The sequence below is a fragment of the Eucalyptus grandis genome, chromosome 7, assembly GCF_016545825.1.
Source record: "Eucalyptus grandis isolate ANBG69807.140 chromosome 7, ASM1654582v1, whole genome shotgun sequence".
NCBI classification, from domain to species: Eukaryota; Viridiplantae; Streptophyta; class Magnoliopsida; order Myrtales; family Myrtaceae; genus Eucalyptus; species Eucalyptus grandis.
The window spans coordinates 52,789,851-52,803,942 of NC_052618.1; positions in this window are offsets into that span (position 1 = coordinate 52,789,851).

A 14,092-nucleotide genomic window follows, 5' to 3' on the forward strand; every position below is an offset into this window, starting at 1 on the left:
ACTTTGGTGGCCTCTTGTGTGGCATCCTAGAATTTCATGACAATCCCTAGATGTGCTATGAACCATGGATAAGTGATAGAAGCACCATCAAATTATATTGTAACCATTTGATCAATGATTTGCAATAAGATCAAGGCTGAGCTTTTTAATGGATGATTATTTGATAGGAAAATTTTATTATTGGCCATGTGTTTTATATATTGATTTTATTGATTTAAGTTGCAAGTTTTATGGCATTAGAAATTGCAATTAGGTATTTATATAAGTGGGGATTTAGAGTAGATTATTAAAAGGAGTGGGCCAAAATTTTAAGCCTAAAGACCAGCCCATGCCCCACTGTTTGACCAGCCCAAGAAGTCCAATGGGCTGTCGACCATGGGAAGAGAGGAACGGATGGAGAGGCCAGCCCAAAGGAAGGCCCATCAGCTTGCATAACAAAATTAACAAGTGGCTTAGGGGACTTACCAAGTGTCATCTTGCTGCAAAGTAATGATTACTAGCTAATCATTGAATGGAAGAAAAGAGAGGAGAGGCAGATTGATGAGGGGGTTATTGACCGAGAGAGAGAGAGAGAGAGAGAGAGAGAGAGAGATGCCGCGTGAGAGGAGAGGGAGATCGAGCGAGTGTGCGAGAGAAGAAAGGAAGAAAGAGGTCCGTTGCTGCTGTGAGTGCACCTAGTCCCACCGTCGAGCCACTTTGCCCCGCCGTTCTTGTTTGCTGTGATTCTCTTTGGATTAGAGGCAAGTAGAGTCCATTGATCTACCCTTTACTTGCTGTGGTTGTGATGTTGAATGCTGGAAATGCTTGAGCTGTAACGTTGAATGCTAGAAACTCGAATGAATGGTGATAGTGTTCCAAGTGAGTTGCTACATGTAGAAACAGTCCGACCTTTGGTGATTTCGTGAGCTACATGCAATTTTTAGTTGGAATATCACTTTGACTTCTTGATGAAAGTTGTAGAGGACTTCTTGAAGATTAACATACTAAAAATTGAGATGAAACGGACAAATATTGGTTGGTGAAATAATTTTCTTTTGAAGAAACAAGATCTGGAAACTGTTATGTTGATCTATTGTGATTCTGTGAATTTTGTGAAATTATCTAGTCCAAATTTGATCTCGTGTTCTTGATAAGAGTTGTAGAAGACATCTTGAGGAGAAACATACTGAAATTTGAGAATAAACGGACCAATATTGATCGGGGAAATGATTTTCTTTGAAAGAGATTAAATCTGGAGATTTAGCCGAGGGTTAGGGTGAGTTTTAATAGTCATATATTTTAATTCAGAAGGAATTAGACTTTTATTTATTCATGGAATTTTATCTTTAGATCTCATCTATAACATATTAAAATCTCAAAATTTTTGGAGTTCATTAAGGGTTTAATCGAAATTATTTCCGAAACTGTGCAAAACTAGCGCTGGAATTTCTTTTGCTGTGATATATGGATCTATGTGATTGATGTGAAACTTTATTGACATGGTGTTCTTCACGAAATATATTCCTCTGGATCTTTTTTACATCATGTTAAATTTTCAGAATTTATTGAGATTTTTTACTAATTTTCCAAGAATTTTACTAAAGAAGTGCATTCTGTTTTACCCGAAAATTGGTTCTATTTTCAAAAACCAATGACTTGCTTTATGAAATGTGATATCATGGGTGTTATGTGCACTGCATATATGGTGACATTGGGCATATTATATGACATCAAAAAGATAGTTTAGACCTTTGATATTGTTGCATCAAATGTCATGTTGAAAATGAGATATATATGTAATTATAGATTGTGATAATAATGATACCGTCGGGGGTGTGAGCCAATGATGCCCCGGGAGTGTCGAGATACCCGGAGGTTTGTGCCGGATGCCCGGAGGTTTATACTGGAGGGTCCTTGGGAGTTTCGAGATGCCCGATGGTATACGGTATGTAATTCCAAGGGGGTGCCTGGTGGTATGTCGATACGTAATCCCGGAAGCCCTGGAGGTTTGTACCGAGGGGATTCCTCATGATGCCAGATGGGATGCGAGATGCCCGGAGGTTTGTGCCGGATGCTCGGAGGTTTGTGCTAGAGGTTCATCTCGATGCTAGGTTGGGTATGAGCGATAAATGAGGGATGCAAACATTGGTCCTTGGATGAAAAATGATGAGATCCTTTTGAAAGATAAAACGAGAAATTAAATCATGCGCATGGGTGTGTGCATATAGCATGATGCATGATCTACTTATGAAAGTAAATTGATGCTCTTTGACATTGAGAATGCGATCATAAATGCTTGAATGGATCTCATGGGAATGTATACATGAGTGTATGGATGACATGAATCATGTGTATGTATGTGCATATGGCATGGGATGAACCTCATGGAAATATAAGTATGATTGCATGGTGGTATATGCACGATGGCATGGTGAGATATGCATGACTGCATGGCGATATATGCACGACCGCATGGTGATGTATGCTTGATAGCATGGATAATATGTGCTTTACTCGTGATATCTTGATTGTCTTACTTGTTGCATTGTGTAGTTTGGTGGATCTTTACTGCTGAGTGATTGTATTCACCCCTTTGAGGACTAACATTTCAGATTGAGAGATGCCTCTAGTACTTGTCACGCGTGGTACTTTTTATGGATTATCGTCTAATGTTGAGGTCGAGTGCTCGGAGCACCCCTGCATTGATATTCATAGTCTGGTGTTTATTCATGTCCGTGTTTTGGTTATGTACAATGTGGGTCTACCTGATGACCCCTTAGTCCAAAAGTTCTTATCTGTCCATGTTCGTTGAGATGGGAGGATCATAAGGATGCTGCCGCAGCCGTCGGCCGATGCATCGGGATTGGTATGATAGGAGCATGTGGTTGGTGGAGGTTGACACTTTTTGGGATGGCCAACACTAGCTGATGGATAGATGTACATGTCTAATGTATAGTCGGGTTCTTTTTGGGTTTAGCCGAGCTTACTTAAAGTCTTGGCTTTTTGTTGTACGGACTCGTGAAATCCATCTTAGTTATGTAAATAAAAGTGATTTGGCCATAATATATATATATATATATATATATATATATATATATATGAATGGTTGTAGTTGGTGTGTACTGCATCATATTATTTAGTTTGTGTACGGGTTATGGAGATGTTGAGTATGCTTCCGTTAATTTGAACTGCGCTGGGACCGATTGAGATGGTATGAACCTCCAGGATTTATGGACCCACTACAATTGAAATGGTATTAGAGTGGCACGTTATTAGGTCAAGTGAAAGGTAAGTAATCTGTGGTGACCCTAGTGGATTGGGGGCCGTGTTGAGGGGTGTCACATCTTGTCCCCCCTTCAGCCTGCAACAGCTTCTTCTTCTTCTTCCTTAGCATTTCTCCTCCATTATTGTTGTTTAGAACCAGAGAACCAGCAGACCAGCCAGCCTTCATCGCATGCCACCGCCACCCATCCAAGCCGTCACCTAAACCGCTCAATCGTGCCTCCAATCCCGCTGGTCAAGCGCTCTTGCCGTCCGCTGAGCTGACCGAGTCCAAAAGCCCTAGCCGCCCATCATAGCTTTGTCAGCCCTGACCGCTCATGATTGCTTGCTTGGTCGCCCATAGTCGTCCCCGAGCTGCTACCGTCACCGCTTGGCCCCATCGTGCCCGTTCCCGCACCGTCCTAGCTCTTTTGACTAGCTACTTGAGCTAGCCACAGAACCGAAATCCTTGTTTGGCTATGGGCCTTCCAAGGCTGTTTTTGGGCCTTTCTGGACCTCCTTAGGTGTCGCCATAGGCTCGAGTCTTGCTTGCCTCCGCATCACCGTTGCCGTGAACTCATCAGCTCGTTAAATCAGTGAGTTTACTTTCTAAACTTTAATTAGGAGGTTAATTATGCTTAGAGAAATGTTAGATTAAGCTAAGTTAGATTAGGGTAATTAATTAGCTTGTTTGGTTAAATTAGATTAGTTGATTAAGCCAATTAGGGGGTTAATTGATTTGATTAGTTAGTTTAGTAGATTATGTACATTTAGCTTAGGTAGATTAATTTAATAAGTCCAATTAGGTGGTTAGATTAGTGTATATAATTTAATTTGTGATTTAATTTAATTATTTTGTATTTATTTAATTGTTTATTATTTTCCGAAAATTATACTAGGATAGCCGGTTATCAGAATTTCATGCTGATTGTCGTGGTATGGTTAGTTTGTGTAATTGAGTGTTAAATTGTGCAATTGGATGCTGATTGGATCCAAAATTTTGGATTTATGGTATTTAATTAGAAAAATAGTGGATGTTGGTTTCTGACGCCAAAAATGTTTTTAAGTACTGTATCAAATAGTGAGATTTTTAAAAGAGAGGATATCACCTTTTATGGTTCAACTTGATCATGTATCCACGCACACTTATTTTACTGCGTGTTTTTAATATGAAGAAAATAGGCAAAACACATTATTTTAATTGAGGCATTTGAGTTCAAAGCACGATGTCTTTGGCCGGGATTGAATGTGGGTGTGATCGTTATGAGAACTTGTCATGAGCTTTTATGTTGGACGATGCTCCTTCGGAAATGTCTCACGTCAATGGATGTTGGTCATAATGGAGGTCGGACTAATGCTCATTCAGGAATGCCATCTAGAGGTAGACGTTCCCATACTCAATGGGGCAAGACGACACCCGGCTATGCCGAATGACCGCTGACTGTTGAGTTGGTCGTGGCCGTTGGGTCATAACTATTTGGAACGCTTGATTGAATGATTTGACCACACCTGATTATGAGACAAAATTGTGTGGCAAGGAATGAGACGTATCACAACGATTTGACCTTATAATTGGAACCCCTATAATTGATTGATATGTGTAAAGTGAAGCGTTTCAATTATTGAATACATTGGATGTATGCTTACGTTATATGAACTATACTGATGTGCAGGGAGGTGTTGAGGCGAGGTAAGTCTCATTTGATGGTGTTAGGCTGCCTCTAGGTGTATTTCATTCCTAATCGAGGTTTAGGGTGTGAATTCACTGAGACATTGTCTCACCCCGTCATGACTTACAATTTTCAGGTTTCTAGATGGAGGCATGTCACGTGTGGTGTGGGGTCCCGCAAACGATGGAGTTCGAGTTTACCTACTTCCCCATTCCCGGGACCATCCTAAGCTGGGAGTTGGTTGAGACCACGGTTTGGATCAATGAGAGCCTACCTCAGTTGGTACCTCATAGATTCATAGCGTGGTACATTAACTTCCCTCAGGGGGGTCAGGAGGGTCCCCTTCTGGGTTTCGACGGGCCTATTGTTGGGACCGGGGAATGGGAAGCAGCGCACTCGATGGATCTAGACACCCCTAACGGTGTTGTGGTGGACCCTGAGCCCATGGATGAGGAGTCTTGTGCCTAGATGGCTTAGTAGCTCTTCTTTTTGGAGTTAGCCCTTGTGTATAGCCTAGTTATGTTTATAAACCTGGTTATTTATAAAATGTGGTTTGTTTGAATTTGTTGTCCTGCTTTTCTATCCCATGTTGATTGTTGTCTAGAGGTTGTTATTTTGCTGCCGCATGTGCATGAATCGTTAGGGTTGACGATGTGTCCTGGGAATGTTGCAATTTAGTCGACCATCGAGGGATGTGTGCACGCTCGAGGTTCGGGGCGTGACATCCTGACCCGAAGCGATGGGTTATGAGATAATTAGTAGGAAATGCCTTTTTCTTATGCTGATGCATGTGATTGATAGTTGATTGGTAGATTGTTTTGTGTGATCACTTAGTTTCTAATTCTGTGTGGAATATGAAAGTAGGCTTTGTAAGGATCGCATTATGAGTGATCAGGAGCAGAGAACTCATAGGAAGAGGTCGATAGGATCTGTCACTCGAGGTAGGACGCAGACAAGAGTTGGTATTTGAGGAAAAGCGCCGGCTCAGGCCAGCGCGAGTAGAATAGTGCCACCATAGGTCGATGCTGGTGTAGCAGCACCTAACGATCCTAGAATCGATGGGATCGTGTAGGCGCTCGAGACCTTAGGGAATTTGATGAGTCAGTAGACCCAGAATCAAGTTGCCACCACTACCACCACCGCTACAGCCATCATTACTGCTGTTGCCAATGCTACTGTCGCTGCTGTCGCCGCACTTGCCAAGGTTCCACCTAGGAACGTGATTGCTGAGAGGCTGATGCACAAGCTAGTTGAGTAGTTTTTGAAGTTGAACCTGCCGAGGTTCAATGGTGTAGGAGACCCTGAGGCTACAACCCTTTGGATCTAAGACTTGGAGAAGGCTTTTGCACTACTGAGGTGTATCAAGGAAGAGAAGGTTGTCCTTGCAATATATCAATTGCAAGGTAATGTAAGTACCTATGGAGGGCCACCGAGGTAGAGTGTTCCCTGAAGGTGTGGTTCTTGAGTGGAACACCTTTGTTGAAACTTTTAATGGCAAGTACTTTTTTGACAGTGCTAGGGAATAGAAGATGGAGTTATTTCAATGCCTTCGTCAAGGGTCTAATGTCTGTAGACTAGTATGAGGCAAAGTTTGCCGAGCTATCGTAGTATGCCCTGAGACTGGTAGAAGATCTAGAAGACAAAGCTAGGAGGTTTAGGAATGGCCTTCGACCAGAGTTGAAAGATCTGCTGGTGTCATTCGATCTGAAAGATTACAATGAGCTCTATGGACGAGCCTAACTGATAGAAAGAAACCTGAACGAACGAGCCGCTATATTTGGGTCACGGTTCGATTCAAACAGAGATGGCAATCGGTTTGGGAATAAACCTATAATCGGAGGAAGGTATCCCATTTCACCCAATAGGAAAAGTGGGATAGGAAAGTCAGCGCCGAGCCACAATGGCGTGTATCACTTTTGCGGGAGGCAACACGGATCAGCCATTCTTAGATGAGTGCTTGCTATGAATGTGGCCAGCAAGGTCACCAAGTTAGGGATTGTCCCTAAAGGCCGATGGGATCGCAGTTGCCGCCACCGCCACCAATGGGTTAGAATAGGGGATATGTGTCGTAGAATGCATCACAAGGCAGATTTAATAGACCTCTAGCTCAAGGAAGGGTGTACGCTGTCATCAGATGACAAGCTAAGGACTCACTTGACATGGTCACATGTACGGTCTCACTAAACGACCATGCTGCTTATGCTTTATTTGATCCTAGAGCTACTCATTCATTTATTGCTAAACAGTATGTTAAGTTGGTGGGGTTGAGTCCTGAATCGTTAGGGTAAGTTGTTAGTATATCTACCCCGTTAAAGAATAAGGTATTTTCTACAATAGGTTGTCCTGGTTGCAAGTTAATTATTGGTGAGTGAGAGGGAATGAAAGATTTGATAGTCCTAGCCATGTATGATTTTGATGTGATAATTGACATGGACTGGCTCACCAAGCAACGAGCTAATATGGACTGCTAAAGCGATTCAATTTAACCCGTTAGCGGGTGAAAGTTTTGAGTTTATTGGAAGTCAGGAGGACCCTCGATTGCTTTAATATCATCGCTTAGGGCAACCTATTTGTTAAACGGGGGTTGCCAAGGTTACCTAGTGACTATTGTGGATACGACAGTTAAGAAGCAGAAGATCAAATACATTACAGTGGTACGAGAGTTTCTAGATGTGTTTCTGAAGGAATTACCTGGTTTGCCTTTAAAAAGGGAGATCGAGTTTGTAATTGAGTTGGCTCCCAGGGACGGAGCCAATCTCTAAGGCTCATTACCGAATAACATTGTCAAAGATGAAAAAACTAAAGGTGCAGATGCAGGAGTTGTTGGATAAGGGATTCATATGTCCTAGTGCATCACCTTAGGGAGCACTAATTCTGTTCGTGAAGAAGAAAGATGGTTTATTGCGTCTTTGCATCGACTATCGACAACTCAATTAAATGACAATCAAGAACAAGTACCCGATGCTGAGGATTGGCGACTTGTTTGACCAATTGCAGAGAGCGTCGATATTTTCTAAGATCGACCTGAGGACATGATATCATTAGCGGAGGATCATGACATATCGAAGACGGCGTTTTGTACGCGTTACGGCCATTATGAGTTCATCGTAATGTCGTTTGGTTTAACCAACGTCCCAGCTGCTTTCATGGATTTGATGAATCGAGTATTCAAGGAGTATTTGGATTAGTTTGTGATAGTGTTTATCGACAACATTCTAGTGTAGTCAAGAAGTCCAGAGGAGCACGAAAGATAGTTGAGGATAGTGCTTCAGACTTTGTGAAACCATGGATTGTACACTAAGTTCAGTAAGTGCAAGTTTTAGTTAACTCGTGTGGTGTTCCTAGGTCATGTAATTTCAGGTGAAGGAATCTTTGTGGACTCAACCAAGATTGAAGCCGTGATCAACTGGCCAAGACTGACGACTGTGATAGAAATCAGAAGTTTCTTGGGATTGGTAGGTTAGTACAGACAATTCGTGAAAGGATTTTCAGCAATAGCCATGTTGATGACTCGATTGCTGAAGAAGGAAGAGAAGGTTGTATGGACGGATAAGTGCGAGCATACTTTCCAAGAGTTTAAGCAGAAGCTTACTACCGCACCTGTGCTAACAATTTCATCTGGACTTGGAGGATACGAGATTTATAGTGATGCGTCATTTAGAGGATTGGGTTGCGTGTTAATGCAACATGGCAGGGTTGTTGCATACGCGTCTCGTCAGTTGAGACCTCATTAGTTGAACTACCCGACACATGACTTAGAACTCACAGCAATCATCTTTGTTCTGAAGATTTGGAGACACTACTTGTGCGGAGAAAGGTTCAGGATCTTCACAGACCATCAAAGTCTTAAGTATTTATTATCTCAGAATGAGTTGAATATGAGATAGCGTTGTTGGATGGAACTTCTTAAGGACTACAACTACAACATCCTGTATGATCTTGGAAAAACTAACAAGGTCGCGGATGCATTGAGTAGGAAGTCTTCGATTGCGTAGATGGTGATTAAAGAGTGGATCTTACTCGAAGGAGCCTGAGATTTGGTTTTCAAATTTGAGGTAGGCCACCTTTCAAATCTTCTGCCCACCCTTGGAATTGAACTGGAGATGCAGATCATAATCAAGACGCTGCAGTTGACAAATCCAGAGATCCAGAAGATTTTGCAAGAAGATGCAAAAAAGAGAAAGATTGACTTTTAGATTTCAGATGACGGAACACTAAAGTTCGTGGACGATTGTGTGCACTTGACAATGCAGAGCTTAAGGAGGAGATCCCGTCAGAAGCTCATCGTAGTAGTTACATCATTCATCCAGGCAGTACAAAGATGTATTAGAATCAGCATCAATACTTTTGGTGAACCAGTATGAAGGCGGATATTGCCAAGCATGTTGCCAAGTGTCCGATGTGTCAGCAAGTGAAAGCACAACATTGTAAGCCGTGAGGACTTCTGCAACCTCTCGAGATTCCCGAGTGGAAATGGGAACACATCACAATGGACTTTGTGATGGGCTTACCAAGGAGTCAGCGAAATAATGATTCCATATGAGTTATGATTGATAGATTGATGAAATCTGCTCACTTTATCGCCGTACGAAAGAACTATGCACTAGATAGATATGCTGAGTTGTACGTGCGTTAGATAGTTCGTCTGCATAGAGTGCCAATGACGATTACTTCTAATCAAGACATGAAGTTCACAGCAGCGTTCTGGAAAAGTTTACAGATTGCCTTGGGAACAAAGCTGCAGTATAGCATGACCTATCGTCCTCAGACGAATGGCCAGTCTAAGAAGACAATTCAAACCCTCGAGGACATGCTGCAAGCTTGCGTGTGCTTCTTTCTTTTATCACTTAAGAGTAAGGGAAGTTGGGAAGAACAACTTCATCTTGTCGAGTTTTCTTACAACAACAACTATCAGCAGAGTATTCAAATGGTTTGAAGCATTGTATGGCAGAGCATGCAAAACTCCAATTTGTTGGGATGAAGTCAAAAAACAGAAGATCACTGGCCCAAAGTAAGTTTAACAGTTAGTGGATGCAATTACAGTTATTCGAGAAAGACTGAAAACTGCGTAGAGTCACTAGAAAAGTTATGCAGATAAGCGTCAGAGAGTTTATAATCTAAGAAAATTTTCTGTCCCCATGTACTCATTTACATAAATTTTCTACTTTTCCCTACGAGATTGCGAACCATTGACCTAGGTGACCTAGTAAGGTTTATTCAACCTATAGTTACTTTTTATATTTTGTTTTACATATATACAAATACATCATGCATGAGGTCTATGGTGCTGACAGATGCCTGACCACTTCTATTTTGGGGGGATGCATTAGATCTTGCAATAACGCAACTCGTGTTTTGTGCTTTGAGTTTTGAGAGAGGATCGTGCTGTGGATTGTGCTATGATTCAAATTATCTTCCCACACATCAACTGAGGTTGACCGTGAAGCTTCTTGGACTCTCAAAACACATTAGCGATTGGCATTCTTGCATTTTGTGGTTCGCAAGGTTAGACCTCGAATTCAAATATTGTGGCCTTTGTTTTGTAATTTGTTTGTGATGCTACGATCTGCTGATGTATATGCACCATGTTGTTGGATTCAAATCAAGAATTTTTTCCCTACCTCTCAAGATAACCTGTGCTTGTGCCTTGCGATCCTTAGATGCAACGTTCTACCATCTCATGCCATTGCCTTAGCCTTGAAGTCTCTACATGATTATGCTATGTTGTGGATTACTGACTTGCGTTTAATTGGTCTCGGGTGAAGATACGGACACAAGTTTAAGTTGGTAAGGGCAGCTTCATCGATGTGGAACAAAGCTGATTCATGTAATGTTATTCCCTTGTGATGCAGTTTCATGAATAGATCACACCGATTGAACCATGTTGATGCCCAAGTTCTTTTTATTTCTATTTTCACTTTCTCACAAGAAGCCTAATGAACAAGTTGAAGTTACTAATTAATTCCAAAAGAGGGATTGCCTTAGTTATCATGAGCTTGATCTATTATTTGGGGAAGGATTGCTTATTTGAAAGAAAGAAGAGAAGAGACGTAAGATGTGACGGAGAAGCATGCGCCATATACCAGCCTAAAACTACTCATTGGTCTCATGCTAGGATTTGGAAGAGTGAGAAGACAGGTTTCTAAAGTATGGAAGTCAACTTCCTTCTTTCGGTTACTTGAAAGGCACCATACTTTGTGCCAAATCAGATGTTTGTAGGTTTATATAAACTTGATTAACTTGCTTGACTCTCTAACCCTAGGTGTATATCTCATGTTTAGATCTATTATTTGGATGTTGTATGATGAGATTTGATGATGCTGTATTGATTGAAGATGAGATTGAAACTTGATTTTACATGTTTACTTAGTTCTGCAAAAATCGTAGGTTTTGAACTAACTTTTTGTTAGGCTGATCTGAGGTCTTAAACCTCGTTATTTGGCTTCGAGATGTTCTAGACGTTCGATCTACATTTGATAAGCTTTGATTTGATATGTTAAGGGCCTCAAATGGAGTTCGTTTGGTACCTGAAATCCATCTCGAAAGTTGGATGATTTCTGCTGGATTTATGTGATGTTTTGGTGATTTTGGTTTTTGAGCGTGTTGTTTGTTTACTGATTTTCTACTGATTTTTGTGTTTTTGATTTTGGAGATGTTTTTCGCATAAAATTTGTACGAAATTTTGTTGGTCATGACATATCTTTTTTCTAGAATTTTTAGAGTTGATTTGATTAGTCCAAATCTTCAAAAAATCATCACCATACTGTCCTGCCCTGTTTGAGTGTGACTCATATTTGCTCTGAAATGAGATAGTAAACTTATTCGATTGGATTTTCATCCTTCACAAAAGTCATAGAATGCATCATAATATTTCTAATTAGGTATAATTCGTGCCAAATAATCATTGTTTACCAGGTCAATCGCTTGCGTGAAGACATTTTCAAACTGCTGCAATTTGAAACATTGATTGTATTGTCCTGTTTTCTCATTTTCATGTTGGTTTTTGTGAATCAAACTAGACTTTGATGTCTTCACAAAAAATAGTCATAACATTGCATTCTACATGTAGGAATTTTCGTAGATTTATAGAAAACCATCCACGTTCTGTGCAACTCCTGCTGCAATTGTGGCTGATCATGTACCTATAATAACATCTTCGTTTGAGCTCCTTAAGAGCAAAATTAGTGAGTGATGCCTTCTTGAAATACTTGGAGCATGTCACAAGCTTGATGGTATGCCTCATTTAAAGATCGTTTACCCTGTGAAAATCATGTATGAAATTGACATGTTATTATTGAAATTATCATGTAATTTGTCATAAGTGCTTCTTAATGGTAAGTCACCTGTAAATGTTAATGAATTTGTGTAGTTTATTGTGCATCGATCTAGGGTTAAATGATAGCATTCAACCCTACTTCATGTTCAAATTTCATAATTTTCATGCATCATATGGGTAGTTTAGCAGCCAATCATCATGCATCATTTTCTGCCTTCCTTATAACTGATTTGCACACTTTGGAAATTGCCATCATTTGACCGTGAATTCGGCCCTAATCGAACTCGACATCTCTTAGAAGTCTTAGGGAACATCTTAGTCTTTCTAATGACGCTGATTTTGCATCATTTTCATGTCATTTGACCCATTTTTCATATTTGAAAATTTGCCCTGAAATCTGCTATGTGTGAAATTCGGAATGCTAGTTCTGTCATTGTAGAGTTAGACCTTTTATTGTTTTCACATGGATTTTCTGGTAAAGATTTTAAGGTCGAGTCCTCAATGAAATTTTCTTATCATTTTCATGACTATATTGTGGTGAAATTTCATAATTTTTAGACATATTTTATTTGGACAAATTGTTATTGATTTGCTATGAAGTGTTGCTGCCCAATTCTGTTTCTGATGCGATGCTATGCATTCTCGAATTTTTATAAATTTATACGTAGCTTACCTTAGGAAACTTCCTTCACATAAATTGTTCCTTGTTGAGTGCTTGATGTCTTGTAATTTTCTTGGAGCAAATTATCCATGGGTCATACCCCAATTGCCCTGGTTTTGATTTCCCTCTTTGATGGCTTCTACTATGATTCCTTGATGCAATTCTTTTCTACGATTTTTTGGGAGAATTACCAAAAAAGTCCTAAACCTATTGCAATTGTGCCAATTTAGTCCTAAATTTTTTTTTTGGCCAACTTAGTCCTAAACCTTTTACAATTGTGCTAATTTAGTCCATCCGGCCAAAATTGGCTGGCCGGCGCGACATGGATGCCGGCCGGCCGGCAAACGATTTTTTAATATTTTTTCTTATTTTTTTAATTTTTCTTATTTTTTTTTCCTATCTTCTTTTCCTCTGGCCGTCGCCGGGCGAGGCTCGCCGCCGGTGGCCGGCGGCGGGCGGCCTCGCCAGCCGACGGCAAGGCCGCCGTCGCCCGCCCAAGGCGAGGCTCGGCCTCGCCCAGCCATGGCGAGGTCGAGCCTCGCTAGATCCGCGACGGCAGCCTCGCCGACCATTGGCGAGGCTCTCCCCGCTGGCCACCGGCGAAGGCGAGCCTCGCCCAACGACGGCGAGGCTGCCGTCGCTAGATCCGGCGAGGCTCAACCTCGCCATGGTTGGGCGAGGCCGAGCCTCGCCTGGCTGGGTGACGCGCGCCTCGCGCCGGGGCGAGGCTCGCCGCCAAAGTGGCCGGCGGGGCGAGCCTCGCCAAAGGCCGGCGAGGTCAGCCTCGCCGGCCCTCGCCTTTGGCCGGCCGGCCAGCGCCAAAAAGGAAGAAGAAGAAAGGAAGAAAAAAATTAAAAAAAATTAAAAAAATAAAAATCGAAAAAATAAAAAAAAAAATTATTAAAAAATCGTTCGCCAGCCGGCCGGCCCACGCGGCGTCGGCTGGCCAATTTTGGCCGGATGGACTGAATTGGCACAATTGTAAAAGGTTTAGGACTAAATTGGCCAAAAAAAAAAGTTTAGGATTGAATTGGTACAATTGCAATAGGTTTAGGACTTTTTTGGTAATTCTCACACGATTTTTTAGAATGTCGTGCATGCTGAGTTGGGATTATATATCTTCATGAGATTTATTTCAAATTTTCCAATCTTTGTTGTCGAAAATCCTTGAAAAATGAAAAGGTCTTTTAGTGACCTTTCGTCAATTTCTTCCGAATTTAAGCAAAAGTCAATTTTGCATGATTA